This window comes from Nycticebus coucang, chromosome 2 (assembly GCF_027406575.1).
Source record: "Nycticebus coucang isolate mNycCou1 chromosome 2, mNycCou1.pri, whole genome shotgun sequence".
Taxonomy (NCBI): Eukaryota; Metazoa; Chordata; class Mammalia; order Primates; family Lorisidae; genus Nycticebus; species Nycticebus coucang.
The window spans coordinates 49,403,960-49,426,536 of record NC_069781.1 but is presented as its reverse complement, the minus strand read 5'-3'; positions in this window follow the sequence as shown (position 1 = coordinate 49,426,536).

Here is a 22,577-nt window from a genome sequence, read left to right as displayed (position 1 = left end):
GGTGATACAATCACGGCTCCCTGCAACCTCAAAAGCCTGGGTTCAAGTGAACCTCCTGCATTGTCCGTCCAAGTAGTTAAGACTGTAGGTACATGTCACTTTGCCTAGCTAATTTTTCTTATTTTTTATAGACAAATCTTGCTATATTGCCCAGTCTGGTCTCAAACCTCTGGGTTCAAAAGGCCCTTCTGCCTTATCCTCTCGATTAGCTGGAATTACAGGCATGAGCCACTGCACTCAGTGCTAGAATAGATCTTTTAAAAGTCATTTCACATTTAACAAGCTTAAATGATGTGTACAAAACCAGATTGGTTATTTAACACTGATATACAGAAGAGAAATCAGGATTGAATGGCAGATCTATTTTTAGATCTCTGAGTGTTCTCCATATATCTTTCCAAAAGGAATGTATTAATTTGCATTCCCACCAGCAGTGCAGAAGTGTTCCCTTTTCTCCGCATTGTACCAGAATGTTTATTGCAGCCCAATTCATAATAGCTAAGTCATGGAAAAAGCCCAAGTGTCCATCGATCCACGAATGGATTAATAAATTGTGGTATATGTATACCATGGAATACTATGCAGCCTTAAAGAAAGATGGAGACTTTACCTCTTTCATGTTTACGTGGATGGAGCTGGAACATATTCTTCTTAGTAAAGTATCCCAAGAATGGAAGAAAAAATACCCAATGTACACAGCCCTACTATGAAACTAATTTGGGACTCTCACGTGAAAGCTATAACCCAGCTACAACTTAACAATAGGGGGAAGTGGGAAAGGGGGGGGTGGGTAGAGGGAGGGGAATCGGTGGGATCACACCTGTGGTGCATATTATAGGGGTATTTGCGAAACTTGGTAAATGTAGAATGTAAATGTTTTGGCACAGTAACTGAGATAACGCCGGAAAGGCTATGTTAACCACTGTGATAAAAATGTGTCAAATGGTTTATGAAGTGAGTGTATGATGCCCCATAATCATATCATTGTATACAGTTATGATTTAATAAAAAAATTAAAAAAAAAAAAAAAAAGAAGAGAAATCAGAATGCTGAAGGGTGCATGGAAAGCCTCTTCCCTTCATGTGCACTAAGAATGCCAGTGTGTCCATTTAAGTTGAAAAGTAAGCATCGCATACATATTCAAAGTCCACAACTTGATATGACAGCCATAAAATTGTACCTTTCTGATCATAATTTAGGACATCAGAATTAACTAATGATCCTGCCTGCTGCACTCTGATTCCACCACCTTGCTTGTACAAAGGCTATTGCAATGACTCTTTTACTAAGGGTGAAGAGCACCAGGGCCATTACCAGGAGATGAAGGACCCCTATCAGGTGAGTTCGGCTCCAAGACTCCCCAAAGGCCTTGCTAGAACTTTATTAGAAATTTATGACCATGGAAGACTTGTCCTATTAATCTTCCTTGCCTATGCTTTCTCCAGCTCTCACACAAAGGGATCACAGCTGAATGTTATGGTTGTCCAATAGACTTTATAACATTGCTTTCAAATACAGGGTCCTGTAGAAGTTATGCCTTTTTGTGCTTGCGTGTGATATTGTTACATTACAGAATTACATGCAAATAATGCAAATTATAAATAATGGCATAAATAATATTCCCTTTTTATAGGCTGGTAATCTGTACCAATCTTTTATCACAAAGATCATAAGCATGTAATTCCAGTTTTGTTCTACATGATTGAGCACTTTTAGTAAATTTGGATATTTCTGTTCTAAAAATGTGTATTTGAGGTCATCATATTTGCAAGTTTATAAGAAGTATTTTGCTGGGTTCCCCAAGTAGCAGACATAAAAAGATGTGATGTGATAGGATTAGTTTTATTATTCTTCAAAATAAAAAATGTTAAGACTCCTCAACTAAAAAGATTATATCATAAATCTACTAAACATTAATTTATTTAAATATGTTTGAAAATATTTATGCTATGGAACCTACATGTAAATATACAACCTGCAATCGAGGAATAGTAGAATAAATTAAAAGAAAGATGTCATGTTCCAATTCTGAGAAATGATAATTTCTTTTATGTAACATACCAATTAGAATGTCTATATATTATTTTTATTTCTACTTAAAGTTAAGAGAAATCCATAAAACTAAAATTTGTAGAAAGAAAAAGCAAGTAAGAATGAAATAATTGTGTATGCTTAGCTTAAAATAGAAAAAAATAACCAAATGTAGTAGATGTTTTCAAAAAGTTAAGGAGATGTCATATGAAAAATTGTCAAATTTTTTTTAGTATACTTTCATACAACAGAAGAAGAATAAGTAGCTGACAGTTGCTAGTAGGCAAGATTTTACTCAATATGATGCAAAATATTCTCACAAAATGTGTTAATCACTTTAGAGATTAAATTACCTCAATTTAATATAATATTTTAAAGTATAGGTGAATCTTAATTGTGGAAAAAATAGTATATATATTTTTTATTTCCCATACTCATAGAAATTAGAATATGAATATATTTTATGAAGTTGCACATAAAAATTAATGACACATTAACATAGGAACCAAGGATGAAACTTTTAACACACAATATCTTCTGAAGAAAATCTTCACCTATTTCTAATATTTAGAAATCTTAGCTGAAGGCTCCAGCCAATTCTTCATGACTTTCCCCAGCATACTCTAACCCAGCACAGCTGACACCTTCCCAGAGTTCTATGGCCTTTGCCCCTACCTCCGCTGTTTAAATCCTCTGTTTCCTTTAGGACCTACCTCAATTTTTTTCTGTGTACCACTAGCCTGATCGCCTGTGAAAATGTGCAGCATGATTATTCTGTCTGTTCCCATCCTCACAATGGTAGCAGTAAGGAGAGAATTTGAAATTACATCAACACAGGAAAATACTGGGAATATGTATTAGTAACTGAATACCTGAATATATGTGTGTGTGTGAGTGTGTGTGTGTGTGTGTGTATATCTGATGACCTTGTAGATAGAAGGCGTGCTTCTTCCTGAAATGACATATATTCTGTAGAGAACAAGGGAAACTCCTCATTAATTCCCATCTATTCATAAAATAGCTCTGTATGTTAGGAACAAGGGACACAAAGTAAGGGGTGCTGACTTTTAAGAAACTCACATTTTAGATAGAGAACATAGGCTAAGCAAATACTACAGTATGCCCTCTATACTGCTACAGAGTATACTCCTGTATATAGGGGATCCATAAAAGTTGGCTGATGAAAGCATAGAAATTTCTGTTGTGGCTCAGCATACCTTCTGGTTCTTTCCTTATTCTATACGTGGCCAGTGCTCTCTATTTTGTTTCAAAGGGGAAGGTGAGAAGACTAAAACAAGTTAATATAAAAATCAAGAAACTGAATTCAATACTGCAATTTTGTATGATGGTACTTAGCTGAAAACATCATATGTTAACCCAAATATTACTTAAGGACACACATGCACCCCCTTCTGAAGGGTCATCAGCAAGAACTATATGGAATTATAGATTTATAACAAGAATCTCTCAAGAAACTGCTGCATGGAACAGATATTTTCAGCATCCATCTCTCTTTGGTAGTGACACATCACACTATGAACATCCCAGGGATGCCATAGGCCTGCCCCAGAGCCTGTTTGGAGCAAGCAAACACACAGGACGCATTCTTATCTTCATATAGCACCTGGATGTGTAAAATTATCTCCAAGGAATCTCTGACCATCATGATAATTTTGAAGGTGTGTTTTCTAAAGGTCTCATTGTCTTCTTCATAGAGTTGACTGCAGTTGCTTGACTGCTGAACTGGTTCCAGTACTTTTACTGCTGGGGCTGTCAACTTTGATTCATATTAGCCTTTATGATTGCTACATGGTTCTGCAGTCCACCTCCTCCTCAAGAAGCATTGATAAATCATAACAGAGAATCTATTACCTGTGTTTTTAATAGATAAATTAATGTCATTTTCTTCTAAGCAAATGTTGGATTAATTTTAATGTGTTCCCTTGAACTATGTCTATTACAATTCACTTAACTATTCTTCTGTCTACCCACACAGTCTCTTGACAACTTTTACCAGTCTGTCTGACGTATCACTACTCAGAGACAGTCATTTAATAATTTGCAGATTTCAACATCTAGACTCTTTGTTCAGATCAATTACTAAGAGGCCAAGTTAAATGTATTCTAGGTTAATACCAAGTAATGTTCTACCTTCCATTTGGAGAAATACATCTTATAGATGCTTTTTCCCTGTTTTTTTAAAAAATATCTTTTCTTTCTTAATAATATTTTGGAATTCAAATCAAGATATGTTTCCTGGAAGAGGATGCATAATTGTGTTGAAAAGTTAAGTAAGGGCAGTATTGATCACTAATCTGAAGTCTTTATTCTATAATCATCTTTGGTGAATAATTACCAGTTTCTCATTACCCACAATTTGTTTAATGACTAGCTCAGAAACATTAACACCTAAAAGTGAATAAATAAAACAGAATAATAGATACTTTAGGACCTGAAGTACTTCTTGAAAATAAGCATCCTGGGTGGTGCCTGTGGCTCAGTGAGTAGGGCTCCGGCCCCATATGCCGAGGGTAGCAGGTTCAAACCCAGCTCCGGTCAGACTGCAACAAAAAAATAGCTGGGTGTTGTGGCGGGTGCCTGTAGTCCCAGCTGCTCGGGAGGCTGAGGCAAGAGAATCACGTAAGCCCAAGAGTTAGAGGTTGCTGTGAGCCGTGTGACGCCATGGCACTCTACCTGAGGGCAGTACAGTGAGACTCTGTCTCTACAAAAAAAAAAGAAAATAAGTATCCTAAATCTGCTTTCTTGAGGGAGGGGCAAGATGGCTGACTGAAGCCAGCCTTTGACAGAAGCTCCCATCCAGAGGGAAGGATAATGTCCAGAAAGTACCCAATTAAGCTGAAGACTGGGACCCAAGCCAAGAGAGAAGAGTGATAACTGCAGGTCACCACTACTGAGGCAAGCTGCAACTCCAAGGAAGCAAACTTCAGGTGTAAAATTCATCCCAAAGAAAAAGTGTACGTCCTCTCCCCCAAGAAAGGTTTTCCTTTTTTTTCTCTGTTTGCTCATGTAGGTTTTCTATAGGTCAGCAGTGAACTGAGGACTTCTTGTCTCACCCCAAGGGTGAGACCTGTAGGAAGTGGGGACTACTTCCCCAGAGGGACCCTGTTGTGACCCTGAGCACTCTCTTGTCAGGCAGGAAAATTGAATTAACATTTGCCATTCTGAACTTCCAGTTCACCCTTCCCCACTTGCCTGCCAATCCAGAATCCTAACCCCTGCAGAGACTGTGGAGGGGCTCATGAGCAGCGCCCCCCACCTTACCAGACAAAGAGCCTAGTGCCCAGCCCACCAGAGCTGCGACACCCCCCCCCACTAGAACCGCCTGCCCCACACCCTGCCCTGCTGGAGCCTCTGTGAGTTGTCCCACCCTGCCAGATTCATGGGGCAAGCACTCTCCTTGCCCTAGTCATTGAGTGCCCTGCACTGCCAGAACCATGTGCAGGGTCACCCGCCCTGCTGCTGGATCTGTGTGCCCTGCACTCTCAGAGCAGCTACTACAGCCAACTCACTGGCTGTGGCATTGCCTGGGAGCTGCGCAGGGTCACTTCCCACAAAGATTCAGCAGCAATAAAACAGTCCTGCCAGAGTCTAATCTTGGAGAAACACCTCTCAAACTCTGAGCACTGCCACAGGAAACCAGACCTCGCTGTATGGGGATACTGTTGCTATAGAGCTGGTGGGGCAAAGGCAGTGGCTGAGGGAGAAAAGCATTTGCTGACTTGGTATCCTCAGGATTAGACTGAGTTCAGATAGAACACTCCCCAGTGGCTGTTAAGTACCTGAAGCAGGCAACCTCAGCTCCCCCAGCTAGCTGGGGGTAAAGGGTAGTGCCGGGCCAAGAGGGAACTGACTTTCCTTTGACTCTGACAGGTGCAAAGCCCTGGCACATTTGCTTATTGGAAACCTCAGCCCTGTGGGGTCACCAGTGATTGGGCATGAAAGAGGAGCAAAGTAGAGAAAGAGACACAGCCCCATGGTCCAACTATGCTACTGGGTGGGAGTAGAGCACTGGAGTGAGCCAAATTTGAGCAGCCAGTAGACCTCTGCCATTTAGTTCCTGGAGACCTTTCAAACTCTCCCACTTGAGAGTTCAGACTGACTAGGTCAATTTGTTTGGAACTCCTAACCTGGGGTAATCACACAAGAACCCTTGTGGGTAGTACCCTGGTTGTGTGGTAATGGGAAGGGTTGATTTTACTCTTCCAGTTGTTGTCCATGGTGGGTGCGGTGTCTTAATTGCTTGTATTTCTCTGCAGCTAAGACTTCAAACCATAGTCACTGATTCACTAGGACCACAGCTGAATATAAGACACAGCCACCTAACTCCACCATACCAAGCAGGTTTCCTCAGCCTCAGACTATAATAATGTACAGGTCCTGTGAAAAGCTGTAGGGGAAAAAGCTGTAGTCTCCAGTCCCAGATCCTTGACAAAGAGCTGGTTAACCACAACTTCAGGAGCTCCCAATCCAATTTCACCTTATCTGCCCATCTAGCCAACTGGCAACAAACAATCATGAAGCAGAATCAGTGGAAAAACGCTGGTAACATGAATAATCAGAGTAGATTAACTCCCCCAAGGAACAATATGGCAGACACAGCTCAGGATCCCATTCATAAACAAATGGCTGAGATGTCAGAAATTGAGTTCAGAAAATAGATAGCAAATAAGATCAACATAATGGAGGTAAAGATGGAATTAGAATTTCAAGGAGCAATTCAAAAGATGTCTCAAGATTTCAATGAATTCAAAGACAAAATCACCAAGGATTTTGACACATTGAGGCAAGCACTTGCAGCCCTCAAAGATCTGAGAAATACAGTAGAATCCCTCAGTAACATCATGGAATAGGCAGAAGAAAGGATCTCTGACATTGAAGACAAAGCTTTTGAACACTCCCAAATGCTCAAAGAGGAAAAAAAGGGGAGAACAAAAATGGATCATTGTCTCAGAGAGCTCTGGGATAATTCGAAGAGATCTAATATTCGCCTTATAGGAATTCCTGAAGGTGACAAGATTGCTTCAAAGGATACAGATGCTCTTTTTCATGAAATGATCAAAGAGAGTTTTCCAGACATGCCAAGAGATTCTGAAATTCAGATAGCAGACAGTTTCAGAACACTAGCATGACTCAACCCAAATAAGAAATCTCATAGACACATTATAATTAGCTTTGCCAAAGTTAATATGAAGGAGAAAATTCTGCAGGCAGCCAGATGTAAAAAAACCATAACTTACAAGGAGAAGGACATTAGAATGACTGCAGATCTATCTCCTGAAACATTTCAAGCTAGAAGATGGTGGTCCATTGACCTTTAATCTCCTTAAACAAAATAACGTTCAACACAGGATCCTGCATCCAGCTAAACTAAGATTCATTTATGATGAAAAAATTAAATACTATAATGACAGGCACATGTTGAAGAAATTTTCCATAACTAAATCAGCTCTCCAGGATATTCTCAGACCTATCCTCCATAATGAACAGCTCAATCCTCCATCACCAAAGTAAACTCACTCAGAAACTTTTGATCAAATTCCAACTTCCACAGTGGCCAAAGGATTAAAAATGTCCACTGAACTTTCTAAAACATGATACCCAAAATACTACCAGGCTTATCAATACTCTCAATTAATGTGAATGGCTTAAATTGCCCTCTAAAGAGGCACAGGTTGGCTGACTGGATACAAAAACTCAGGCCAGACTTCTGCTGCATTCAAGTATCTCACCTTACCTTAAAAGATAAACATAGACTCAAGGTGAAGGGATGGTCATCTATAATTCAGGGAAATGGAAACCAGAAAAAATCAGGTGATGCAATTTTATTCACAGATACAATCGGCTTTAAACTAACAAAAGTAAGGAAAGATAATGATGGCCACTTCATATTTGTTAAGGGCAACATTCAACAAGATGAGATTTCAATAATTAATATTTATGCATCCAACCAGAATGCACCTCAACTTATAAGGGAGACTGTAACAGACATGAGCAATGTGATTACCTCCAGCACCATGATAGTCAGAGAATTTAACACCCCTTTGGCAGTGGTGGATAGATACTCCAATAAGAAGCAAAGCAAAGTAATTTTAGTCTTAAACTTAACCATCGAACAATTGCATTTAACAGACATCTACAGAACATTTTATCCTAACAAAACTGAATACACGTTCTTCTCCAAGCCCATGGATCATCCTCCAAAACTGTCACAGGTCTATACTCAGCAAATTTAAAAGAATATAAATCATTCCTTGTATTTTCTTGTACCATCATGGAATAAAAATTGAACTCAGTAACAATAGATATCCATATACTCATATAAAAACATGGAAACTAAATAAACTCATGCTGAATGATAGCTGGGTTATGGATGAGACTAAAAAGGAAATTATCAAATTTTTGGAACAAAACAATAATAAAGACATGAATTATCAGAACCTCTGGGATACCACAAAGGCAGTCCTAAGAGGGAAATTTGTAGTGTTGCAAGCTTTCCTCAAAAGAACAGAAAGACAGGAAGTCGACAACTTAATGGGAGATCTCAAGCAATGGAAGAGGAAGAACCTTCCAACTCTAGACCCAGCAGAAGAAAAGAAATAACTAAAATTAGAGCAGAACTAAATGAAATTGAAAACAAAAGAATCATTCAACAGATCAATCAATCAAAAAGTTGGTTTTTTGAAAAGGTCAATAAAATAGATAAACCTTTGGCTAACCTAACCAGAAGCAGATGAGTAAAATCTCTAATTTTATCCATCAGAAATGATAAAGGCCAAATAACAACAGACTCCTCAGAACCTCAACAAATCCTTAATGAATATTACATAAAACTCTATTCTCAGAAGTATGAAAATCTGAAGGAAATAGATCAATACTTGGAAACACGCCACCTTCCTAGACTTAGCCAGAAAGAAGTCGAAATGTTGAACAAGCCTATAATAAGGTCTGAAATAGCATCAACTATAAGAAATCTCCCTAAAAATAATAGCCCAGGACCAGATGGCTTCACATCAGAATTCTACCAAACCTTTAAAGAGGAACTAGTACCTATACTACTTAACCGTATCCAAAACATAGAAAAAGAGGAATACTTCCCAACACATTCTATGAAGCAAATATAACCCTGATTCCCAAACTGGGAAAAGACCCAACAAGAAAAGAAAATTATAGATCAATATCTCTAATGAATATTGATGCAAAAATATTCAATAAGATCCTAGCAAACAGAATCTAACAACATATCAAACAAATAATCTAACAACATATCAAACAAATTATACATCACAACTAGGTGGGTTTCATCCCAATGTCCCACGGATGGTTCAATACGTGTAAATCCATAAATATAATACATCACATAAACAAATTAAAAAACAATGACCATATGATTATCTCAATGGATGTAGAAAAAGCTTTTGATAATATCCAGCATCCATTCTTGATCAGAACGCTTAAGAAAATAGGTATAGAAGGAACATTTCTTAAACTGATAGAGGTCATCTACAGCAAACCCACAGCCAATATCATAGTGAATGGAGTAAAATTTAAATAATTTCCACTCAGATCAGGAACCAGGCGAGGATGCCCATTGTCTCCACTGCATTTCAACATTGTAATGAAAGTTTTAGCTATCTCAATCAGGAGAAGAAAGCAATCAAGGGGCTCCAAATAGAACCAGAAGAGATCAAACTGTCACTCTTTGCAGATTGTACATCTGGAAAACCCCAGGGACTCAACTAAAATCTCCTAGAAGTGATCAAGGAATACAGCAATGTCTCAGGATACAAAATTAACACTCACAAATCTGTAGCCTTTATATACACCAACAATAGTCAAGGGGGAAAAAAAACAATCAAGGACTCTATCCCCTTTACAATAGTGCCAAAGAAGATGAAATATCTGTGAATGTATCTAACTAAGGACGTGAAAGATCTCTATAAAATAACTATTAAACTCTGAGAAAAGAAATAGCTGAAGATGTTAACAAAGGGAAAAATAAACCATGCTCATGGCTGGAAAGAATCAACATTGTTAAAATGTCTATGCTATCTAAAGCAATCTATAGATTTAATACGATTCCTATTAAAGCACCTCTGTCATACTTTAAAAACCTGGAAAAATTAGTACTTTATTTTATATGGAAGCAGAAAAAACCTCGAATAGCCAAAACATTACTTAGAAATGAAAACAAATCAGGAGGAATCACGCTTCCAGACTTCAGACTATACTATAAACCGATAGTGATCAAAATAGCATGGTACTGGCACAAAAATAGAGAGGTAGATGTAGGGAACAGAACTGAAGACCAAAAGGTGAACCCAGACAATTATCATCATTTGATCTTTGATAAGCCTATAAAAAATATAAATTGGGGGATTTTTCAACAAATTCAACAAATGGTGCTGGGTGAATTGGCTGGTGACCTGTAGAAGACTGAAACTGGACCCACACCTTTGTCCTCTAACAAAAATTGACTCTCACTGGTTAAAGGACTTAAACTTTAGACATGAAACTATAAAAATTTTTGGAAAGTGTGCAGGGGAAACACTTGAAAAAATTGTCCTGGATAAATACTTTATGAGGAGGACACTTGTGGCAATTGAAGCAACATCAAAAATACATTACTGGGATCTGATCAAATCAAAAAGCTTCTGCACTGCCAAGAACACACTAAGTAAAGCAAATAGACATTCCTCAGAATGGAAGAGGATTTTTGCAAGTTATATTTCCGACAAAGGTCTAATTACCAGAATCCACAGATAACTCAAACTTATTAATAAGCAAAAAACAAGTGATCCCATTTCATTTTGGGCAAGAGACATGAACAGAAGCTTCTCTGAAGACAGGTGCATGGTCTACAGACACATGAAATAATCCTCATCATCTTTAATAATCAGAAAAATGCAAACCAAAACTACTCTGAGATACCATCTAACTCCAGTAAGAGTAGCCCACATCACAAAATCCCAAAACTACAGATGTTGGTGTGGATGTGGAGAAAAGGGAACACTTCTGCACTGCTGGTGGGAATGCAAGCTAGTACGTTCCTTTTGGAAGGAAGTTTGGAGAATACTCAGGGATCTAAATGTAGACCCGCCATTTGATCCTGCAATTCCTGTTCTAGGTGTATATCCAAAGGACTAAAAATCATTTGACAAAAGGATATTTGCACCAGAGTGTTCATTATAGCTCAATTCATAATTGCCAAGTCATGGAAGAAGCCCAAGTGCCCATCGACCAATGAATGGGTTAATAAATTGTGGTATATGTATACCATGGAATACTTTGCAGCATTAAAAAAAATCGAGACTTTACCTCTTTTATGTTTACATGAATGGAGCTGGAAAATATTCTTCTTAGTAAAATATCTCAGGAATGGAAAAAAAATATCCAATGTACTCAGTACTACTGTGAAACCAATTTATAATCACTCACACTTACATATAAAAAATGAAACACAACTATAGCCTAGGATGAAGGAGGGAAGGGAAGGGAGAGGGGAGGGTTGATAGAGGGAGGGTTAGTAGGGGGACCACACCTATGGAGCACATTGCATGTACAAGTTGGATCTATCAGGTGTAGGACACAAATGTCTTAATGCTATAATTGGGTAAAAGAGGTGAAAGCTATATTGATTAGTAGGATGTAAGCACTCCAATTTGTACAAATAATCAACACATTGAATCCCATAATGGCTTAAATGTGTTTATGATCTATGTACAAATGACTTAATAAAAAAAAAAAGAAAATGTCTCTTACATCTCGTTGTATTACATTAGCTAATATACCCTTTTCTTTTTTAATAAATTTCAGATTAGTATGAGTCACATGCCCTTTCCTAACTGTATAATGGCAAGGAATATGTGACTGAATTAAAGTAATCACTTAGTCAATCACAAATGATTTGGGCCACAAAAGTTATATATGAAGCTTACATTTTTCAAAAAAAAATATGAAAATTTCTGTCTATGAATTCTTTCAAAGTTAAAGGATAGGGCGGCGCCTGTGGCTCAGTCGGTAAGGCGCCGGCCCCATATACCGAGGGTGGCGGGTTCAAGCCCGGCCCCGGCCAAACTGCAACCAAAAAATAGCTGGGCGTTGTGGCGGGCGCCTGTGGTCCCAGCTACTCGGGAGGCTGAGGCAAGAGAATCGCTTAAGCCCAGGAGTTGGAGGTTGCTGTGAGCTGTGTGAGGCCACGGCACTCTGCAGAGGGCCATAAAGTGAGACTCTGTCTCTAAAAAAAAAAAAGTTAAAGGATAAATGGCTTTCATTTGGGCAAAAAAATGATAATAATATTTGAATGATTAAATATTCACCTTTGTAAGAGTTTGAAAAGTATTAATCTTACATTGAAATATTATTAAGTAACTCATATTAGAAAATACATAATTTTAACATCTTTGATTGAATTAGACTTGATTGGATATCTTGTAACATCTTTTAAAAGAAAATTTCTAATATTAATGAAGATAAATGATACCAACACTTACGAAAAACTAAATTTCCCTCAAGATTCCCTTATGCTCTGATCATTGATTTTTTTTGTTTCCTTTCAAAGGGTAGAAATCAAAGTTGCCATAGAGTAGGCATATAGCTCTTTATAATTCTTGTTACACATGGTGATTTTAACTTTCAGTTAGTTTGATGAGGCATAATACTTATGAAGTATCATTTCCCTTCCTGGGAAAATATAAGAAAAATTCACCACAAGACTGCTTCTTTTCCAGAAAGAATATCACTGGGTCAAAGAAGAATGATGTCTTAGGGATTCACAAGATGGAAAATAGTAGTTTAGATAAGGACCTTTGCAGGTCAAAAGGTCTAGTCATGCAATAAGTAAACCCACTTAACTTAGGCTTACTCATAATTTATCAAGAAAGTTGATCATGTGTTTATATTATAGTAGAATAAAAGTTAATGTTTGATGACATCTTGTTTCCTAGCAAGATAATTTGAGAAATGCTGAATTAAGGAATGGATAAATAATAATAACAAAAGAAGGAATCAGGTTAGGAGTTTTTGAAAGTTGGGTCTCTATAAGCAGAAGCTGAGACAGGGTTTGGAATACCAAGGGTTTATTAGGTTATCAACACCTGTGAAAGGAAGGCAGGAGCAGGATTGAGCAAAGGGAGTAGCTGAACTGTGAAATAGGCCTGAAAGGTCACTTGCCCCAGCTGATGGAGAACTCTGAGATGCATCATCGGAATTGTCCCACATTAAGTCAGAATTGCTGAGCCTTTATACCTTCACCTTGTTCCATCAGAAAATGTGGACTTCTTGAGAAAATGGTGCAACTCAGGCAGAAATTGACGGAGACGAATCTGGAGGCTGTTTGCTGACTGCTCTCTCTACAACTGGGGCAGCAAGTCCTTCCTTGTAAAGGAATCCAAGGTTCCTGGGGTGCTGGAATGTCCTCTTCTCCACATACATCCAGAGAGCTGCTCCTCTAGGATTCCTGTAGGCTTCAAGAAAGAAGAAAGAGAAAGTGGTGGTCCTTGCAAACAGAGATACCAAAATATGTGTTCCTTCTCAGATTGTAATTGAAACAAATACATTGGCCAAATCAACGCAGTTATGCTCTGTAACTAAATGAGAGCTCTTGATGTATTTCCTGGCAAAAGTGCACCATCTCTGTAGAGCAGAATATGTATGCCTTCAGAGAACAATTTACAAGTTCAGAAAGTGCGAAGTCCCCAGTGGCTCATGAGGAGTGAAGGTAAATGAGATCACTTCCACTTCCAGCACTGTCCGGACTTGCCTCTTTATCCAATGGGGACATAATGCCGTATACCAATATTTTAGTGGCTATACTGCTTCCTGCAGGAAGGTACTCCACCTTAAAGAATAATTTCTCTTCTCTGATCCCTCATCTATACCTTCAGAGCCATTTCCACACTTCAGCAGGCCAGCAGCTTCTGAGTAGTGGAGTAAGTGGTACATCTAGTCAATCCTGTGGTCATCGCTAACTCCCACACATTCTTTGCTGCAAAGTGTTTCCTTGATCTGATGTGGGCTCCCATGCCAATAGATCAATTGCTGCAGAAAAATTTTTAGATAGTTGTACTTGCTGAGGCTTTATGGGCAAGTAAGGGAAATCAATACCCACAATAGGTATCTATTCCTATGAGAACGAATGTTTGAACCTCCCAGAGTGGAAGCTGCCCATTTGGTCTCTTCAAGAAACTGCACCATAAGGGCAGCTAAGAGCTGTTCTCTGTTGCTGCTATGTGGACATCAGGTGTTGGCAATATCTACATCATCCTTGAGAATCAGACGCCCATGGTTTGGGGGCCATGCATAGATTTTTATATCTCCCATCACAGTTGCTTCATTTATATGCTTCATTTATCTACCATATTTGAGGTGGCTATTGACATAAATCACTGACAGTATCAGATGTTTATTTAGAGCTCTTCCATGGTGTATATGTATATATATGTATACATATATATAAACATCTTCACACATCATGCCTACTCCTATATGTTTATTCACAAGATCTGCTTATCCATGATCTTGCAGGGTTTTTTTTCCACCTAGGACCCTGATCCATTTTTCAGGCCATTCACTACTACCCATTAGTACATATATATTTTGACTTCTTTCTCAACACAAAGTGGATGACCAGTGCCATTGCCCAAGATAACCCCATTGGTAGGATTCACAGCAGTCTTTCAAGGCCATCCCTAAGTGAGACTATAGTGCAACTAACATTTATTTGTGGCCCACATCTGTGTATTGAACAAATACACTTATAATTAAAGCTTGAGCTTTATTCTCTTTCAGCTGGTCAGCTGAAGACACTGATATGACCACAGCTGTGAGCTGAGAGACAGGGACTAGTCCGTAAGGGTTGATGCCATTGGGGTCTGGGTTTCCAATTTGTGCAGGTTTCTGATGTTCTGTAGTCCTTCTTATGTGTACTTTTGGAAATACCTCTACCATCTTACACTTAATTTCTGCTAGGCCCACATAAGCTTATAATTTTTTGGCTGGCAGACCCATCTCTGGATGGGCAGTTGCAGACCCATGGTCATTTGATGATTCATGGTCAGTCATTCTATTTCTCATAGGGCCCAACAGTGTTCTACAAGTTGTTTTTTAGAAATGTATGCAATGCAATCATTTCTTTTATTTAGTATAATGTTGCTCCAGAACTTTTAAGGTTTCTCTAAAGGTGTATGATTTTCTCTGGTGAACAGCATAACCTTGTTCCAAAATCCCAGAGCAGTCACTGTGATTCTCCGACCGGAGCTTGCCACACCTCTATAGCATCTTTTCTAGCCACAGTATCTTCCACACCCCAGGGTCTGCAAAATTATATGACTCTTGTGTCAGGACTACTATCACTGCAACCTGGATCTGTGGCAGGGCCTTTTCCTTCTCTGGCATCTTTTCATAGCTGGCTGCATTTCAGTTTGTTCATTTCATTTCATTCAGTAAGTGGGCTAGAGCACTACTTTTAGGTGTATAGTGTGCTGCTACAAGAATCTGAAGAAATATACCGGTACTGTTCTTTTTGTTATGGCAGGATGTGCAAATGGCAATAATTTTTCTCATTTTGTAAGATGATTCACTGGGCTTTTAAAGGTTTTATGGATATGATGGCTTCTTCATCCTGTGGTGTGCATGTGTCTTCTTGAGACTTTTCACATCATCTTGCTCACTCGACCTGATTAATATAATGCCATTGATGTAATGTTCTGTGGGGTATCTAGTTGGTTGCAATCTCTGCAGACTGTGCTATTACAGGGGCGGGGTGGGGGGAGAGTTTACTTAGCACTGGGAAAAAGCTACAAATATATACTATTGTATGTTTCATATGAATGTGAATTGTGTATGATCTTTTCAGACTGAGATAGAAATTAATGTCTTCATTAAAATCAAAGGCCGTGTATTTTTCTCTTAAGGCCATATTAATCTTCTCTAGCCAGAAAACCATGTGACACAGTGGCTTTAATCAGGTAATACTTGATTGAATTTGGGTAATCTTCATTATTGTACATAATCCATTCATTTCCTATGGGGGCCAGAATGGTGAAATAAATGGGGAAACGTTAGGGACCTCCACCCTTACTTTGTTTAGATTAGTTATAGGGAGCATAAATCTCCATCATCCCTTCCCAAATGCATAATTAGTTATGATTCATTATTTTAGCTGGGAATGGGGCAGATTCAAAGGCTTTCCCTTGACTTTTTCAATATTGTATCCCTTATGCCATAGGCCAAAAAAACAAATGTGGAACTTGTGTCAACTGCCAAATATGTAGCTCCAAAATATATATGTGGAGACTAGGGAAGTGCCACTGTATGGGTCTGTGGGCCCAGTGCAGCCACCAAGTTAATTATGACCTGAACTTGATTTATTACTCATCCTGCATATGACGCCTCTCTTATATGGGTTCTAGTGATGGTGAAGATTCTTGCCACTAGTGCCAACTTGGACCCTGTGTCCAATATTCTTTAGGTATCTAAATATCCTTCTTTTGTAAATGTACAGTTACCTGAGTAAGCAGCCATAGGTTGCATTGGAGAAATAATAGAAAAATTATTATTGTGTATACATACCGTTGATCTTTATCCTTAGGAAATAAGACAAATTTTCAGAAAATGAGCTCCACATGTGAAAACAGGTTCATTCCAAAATTGGACAAGGAAAGATAATTTTATTGGAGTGATTTCCATCCACTACTTATTAATTCTTACATCTTCTGTGGGTAGAGGTGCCTGTCTATTTTTCCCTTAGGTAAATGGTTTCCTTTTTATTATGTTAGTAACTTTATACAAATAATGTTTGGCTGTCACTGTGAACTCACGTCATTACATTAATCGTAATACCTTCCCATTTAATGCTTAAGCAACACCATCTGTCCTCTACTATCTCAAGCTCATACCATCCTTAATGATATCGTGAGACAGGTTCTTTTACAGCCTCTGATACCATCAACACTGGTACAATGTCAGGGTGTATGGCACACTTCCTTCCAATGTAGGGGTGAAGGTCTCAACTTCAACTTGAACTTCACCTTACAAATTGTGTAACCTAATTGTATGTATTGTTCAAGTGAGGCAAGATTCCTAAATATGTACCTGTGAGGCTATACTAAAATAATTACACTGTTACTAAATAAAAATCACAGCATGTTAAATTAAAAAAATAAACAACACTGGCTGAGAGAGGAGGTTATCACTAAAATTTTTAGTGATGTTGATTGTCCTGTCACCATTGCATTCTTTTTGATTTTGGTATGTGGTGTGTCCTCTAGACTACAACCATCTGGAGGACTTGGGGCACAAACATTATATATATTCATACCCCGTGTTTGCTCCTTTTAATCACTTCCTTTACTATTTTCAATGGCAATTCTGTGCTTCAACTTCCCTCGTGTAGACCATCACTTTTTCTATGAGTCTAAATGTTATCCTAGTAGCATGCTTCCCTGACTCCTCGCCAAATGTTAAATGTAGCATGTTCTAGCTGCTTCCTCAACTAAATATATATGTTTTCTGAACTATCTGTGCATTCTGATAATCTTTTTCAGTTACCAGTCTCTCTTTACTTTTCTGGCTCCTGACATTACCAGCTGGCTAGATCTTGCAACTACTTGGTGATATACTCTGCTTTTTCCCATATCCGGTCTAGGAATGCTACTTTATAAATTAACTCCTGTTATTGGCAAGTAGCTATGGGGAGAAGGGAGGTCAAATCTTGAGAAGGTGACTTGCATTTTCTTCCATTATGAGGATAAGAGATGGTGTGTGTGTGTGTAATGGGGATACAGGGCATTTCTTTAGGCTCTGTTTGGGTGGAGACCAGGAAGTGAATATGCATATAAGAAAATCCACTCAGATGTCACCATCCTATCTAAGGCCACCCACCCAAATGTCAATGTTTCAAAATTTCCGAAACAAGGTCCTGATGTTGGCATAGGACACCTGTCTTTGACTCACATTTAATTGTGCATTTTAAGTCACTCAGACAATTAAATCATGGGCATGGTCTTCCACACTTTCTTTTCTTCTGCGCAAGAGCTTCTTTAATGTAGCCAAGGAGATCATCTGGTTTTCAGACTTGTTTCTCAATTGCCTGTTATTTGCCATCACCTATCCTTTACTTTTCTGTAGTGCATCAATAACATTTAGAAACAGTCATTTAGTATTATTACTAAAACTCACTAGTACATCCCTTCCTCCACTACTATCCCAACTCACCTCTGTTAAAGTCAGCTGGACTGACAGCTTGTGTAAAGGACAATTTGTGTTACCCCCATCAACAGTGATGAGTCCTTATCCAATGGGACAGTGAAGAATTTGAAACCCCAACTTATGTTGCCCACTTTCTTAGACTAGCCCTGATACTACTATCTCAATTTGGGTTTCTCTGAAGTGGAAGCTGACACAGTATAGGGTGTGAGAAGTTTATTATAGATCAGTATCTGTGAAAGGAAGGAGAAGAAAATGTGCTGGACAGAAAAATAGTGATCAAGGCACCTCCAATTCTCAGTGTGTGTGGGGGATTTTGAGTGATTATTGGATGTCTGAGTTGTCCTACATCAGGCTGAGGTGTTTCGGTACAGCTGAGATAGACCCTTACAGCCATGACAGATGGAAGTCATCCACCAACTGCACTATGTATCTGAGTGACATTATTTTGTGGGAAGATATGGGTGGTGCAATGTCATGTTTACCACAGGGGTAGAAAAAGTCCTCTAAAGGAAATTCTACCTTTCCTTTTTGTTTTATGTAAAAGCCAGAGTTAAACAAATCTAGACAGATGAGAAATTATCTTAATTCTAAAGGACTTTAGTAAAGAAAATTCTAAAGCTTTCCTATAATTTTTTATTTCAAAACTATGCTAAGGTAAAACTGGTAGCTTGAAGAAAGAAACTTTTTGACAATCTGTTCAGGAAATATTTATTTTTCTTCTTGGGGATACAGAGAATTATAAGGCTGAATTCACTGTATGTGTAATTCACTGGATTCTTATTGTTAGGTCAACCATCCTAGCAAGCTAAGCACTCTACATGCCCAGAGATAATCTTTCTCTTAAGGGCAGTTAAGTTTCTGCCCTACTAGTGGGTAACAGCCCTTCCCAAAGAGAACACATATTTTGTGCAGAGAAAATTGTCAAAGAACCAAAAATAAGTTTACTTAAAATGGTGGATTATATAAATTTCCATGTGCTTTCTTATCTTTCTGCTTTTGATGTTAGTCTCAAGTATTTTATATTATTGTTTAATTCAAATTAAAGGCAATTTGAAAAAATACTTTCTTCCAGTTATTCAAAAATCATATTCCACCATCCTCTTAGGGAAGATGTTTTTGTTAAGAATTTGTGGATGAGGTTTTATAAATATTATTTCACTGAGTGGCATTTTGTAAGGCAGAAATTGTTGTGGTTTTTAATTCTTTGTAATTCAATAGCACCTGAGAAGTTCTCCTTTGTTCAGTTCAGCCCAGAGTTTAATGTCACTACTATGTGGCAGAAGTTATATTAGGGAGTGAGAATACAAAAATAAGTAAGAAATATTGATAACACCTTATTAGCTGCTTTAATTTCATACAGTTTGAAATTAAACTGGGCTTTTATGGTGCAAGAGAGTGTAAATGGTACCCTGGCACTCTCTCATTAGGAGACTTCTATGGAAGAAATAAGAAAACCTCATTACCTCATTTTATATATTTTATACTTATCTTTGTACAAGATCCCTGTGAACATAATCAAATGTGAATCCCTGTTATGTCTCTTAAGAGCCCTAGAATTGTGAAGAATGGTTTTGAGCATTGGCTTCAACTACATTTAGCCCTTAGTGAGAGTCAGCCTAGCAATGGGTAGATCTAAAGCCTGGTCCTCTTAAGGCTTAATTTAATACATTGGGGGACTAACTGAAAAGCAATGGTGGGAGGCTTTGTGACCAAAGCCTCGCTAGCCCCATCTTGATAGGATAGTGCAGCTGTATGTAGGATGCCTTGAACCAGAGCCTCTCTCAAAAACAAATGCAAATATTAATAGTATTACATGAATTCTATCATATTTTTCACCTTTTATGTATTATGACTTAATAAACCTATTTGTGGGAGGTTTTGAGTCATTGACATTACTGAGTTTTCTATCTGTAGCTATACACAGATATAAAAAATGGAAAATAAATCATTCATGCACTTTTTCTAGAATCAACAGTCTTGGAATCTGACTGATTAGCATCTTCAAATGCTATCAGAGTTGATTGAAGAACCCTGAGAATAAAGGTGTAGGTGGTGCAGGTACGATTATTATTCGCACTATGAACTCTGAATTTTTTTTTTTCAGGTTACAGAAGGAAGAGCCTAAAGGAAAATGTAGGTCAAGTGCTTTTATCCCCTGCAACTTTCCAAAGAGCAATCACAAAAATCACAGTGACTGGCATTGATTTTCAATGATGAAAAGAGAAGACCTGTGGGTCAAAAAGCAATGGGAAAGTATTTTTAAGAAGTATTTTTAAATACATAGCAGCACACATCAGATTTCTTTAAAATTAGGAATACATTTGATTGATTTTGGCTAATTTGACTTTGACTTATTGGATTTGGCTTTTGATGTTACTATTTCTGGTTATTATTCTCTTAGCACGACAGGGAGAAAAGGAAAAATTGAGAAATGTTTGTAAGGTACCATGACTAATATGTGCTAATTCTCTAACCCATAACACTTTATAAAACAATAATTTTCTAAACCTGTTGATGTTTAATGGATTAGAGATACTTTGTTCATTAGTGTAATCATTATGACATCAGATTTCTTTAGTCTTTTGTTTATATACTATACATTATTTTTTTAAAATAATATATAATCGTTTGGAGTACTTCCTGTTATCTCAAAATCAGATATGTTTGTTACCTAAACTTTTTTTATATTTCAAGAATAATGTTATTTTGATTGGAACAGTATTTATTTAATTTTATAACTAAATATCTATGACACTTCCTATATTATTAGAATTGGCGATGATACATCTTAAATGTTAATGCTAACACATTGTAAAATGTTAGGGGTATGACTAGCTCACGTATAAGTATGACTAGAAAAGTACAGGTACAACTCTTTTATTATACTTCACTTTACTGCACTTGGCTGACATTACAAATTTTATAAATTGGAGTTTTGTAGCAACCCTGCATTCAGTAAATCCATTGGTACCATTTTTTCCAATAGCACCATGTGCTCATTTCCATTCTCTGTGTTACATTTAAGTAATTCTTTCAATGTTTCAACCTTTTTCATTGTTTTTTATATATGTGTGTGTGTGTGTCTGTGTTTTTTGAGACAGAGTCTCACCATGTCGTCCTTGGTAGGATGCCTTGGTGTCACAGTTCACAGCAACCTCCAACTCTTGGGCTTAAATGATCCTTTTGCCTCAGCCTCCCAAGTAGCTGGGACTACAGGTGCCTGCCACAAGGCCCAGCTATTTTTTGTTGCAGTTGTCATTTTTGTCCAGCTGGCCTGGATGGGGTTTGAACCCGCCAGCCTCGGTGTATGTGGCCGGTGCTGCAACCACTGTGCTATGGGTGCCAAGCCTTTTTCCCTGTTATTATACAAGCAAGCTGATCTGTAATTCATGATTTTTGATGTTACTATTGTAACTGTTTTGGGAAATCCTGAACCACACCTACACAAGATGACTAACAATAAATGTCATGGGTGTCCTGACTGCTCCACCAACCAGATGCTTCCTTATTCCTTTCCCTCTCCTTCAGCCTCCTTATTCCCAGAAACACTACAATATTTAAGGGAGGCCAATTAATAACACTACAATGGTCTATAGTTGTTCAAGTAAGAGAAAGAGTTGAATATCTCTTACTTTAAGTCAAAAGCTAGAAATGATTAAGTGAGGAAGGCACATTAAACCCCAACCTAAGTCAAAATCTAAGCTTCTTATGCTCACTTAGCCAAATTGTTAACGCAAAGGAAAAGTTCTTGAAGGAAACGAAATGTGATACTCCAGTGAACAGAAATGATAAGAAAGAGAAACAGCCTTATTGCTGATATAGAGAAAGTTTGAACAGTCTGGATAGGAAATAAGACCAACCACAATATTTCCTTGAGCCAAAGCCTAATCTAGAGCAAGAGTCTAAATCTCTTCAAGGAGAAAAAAGGCAAGGACACTGCAAAAGAAAAGTTTGAGGCTGGCAGAATTTGTTTCATTAAGTTTAAGGAAAAAGTTGTCTCTAAAAGTGCAAGATGAAGCACCAAACACTGATGTAGAAGCTTCAGCAAGTTATCCGGGAGATCTAGGTAAGATAACTGATGAAGATGGCAACACTAAACAACAGGTTTTCAATAGGGACAAAACAACCTCTTGTTGTTACGAGGTGCCATCTTAGACTTTTATAACTAGAGAGGAGAAGTCAATCAATGCCTGGATTTTAAAGCTTCAATGCACAGGGGGACTCTCCCCAAGGACTAAATGCAGCTGGTGACTTGAAGTTGAAGCCATGATCACTGACATTCTTCAAAATTCTAGGGCTCTTAAGAATTATGTTAATGT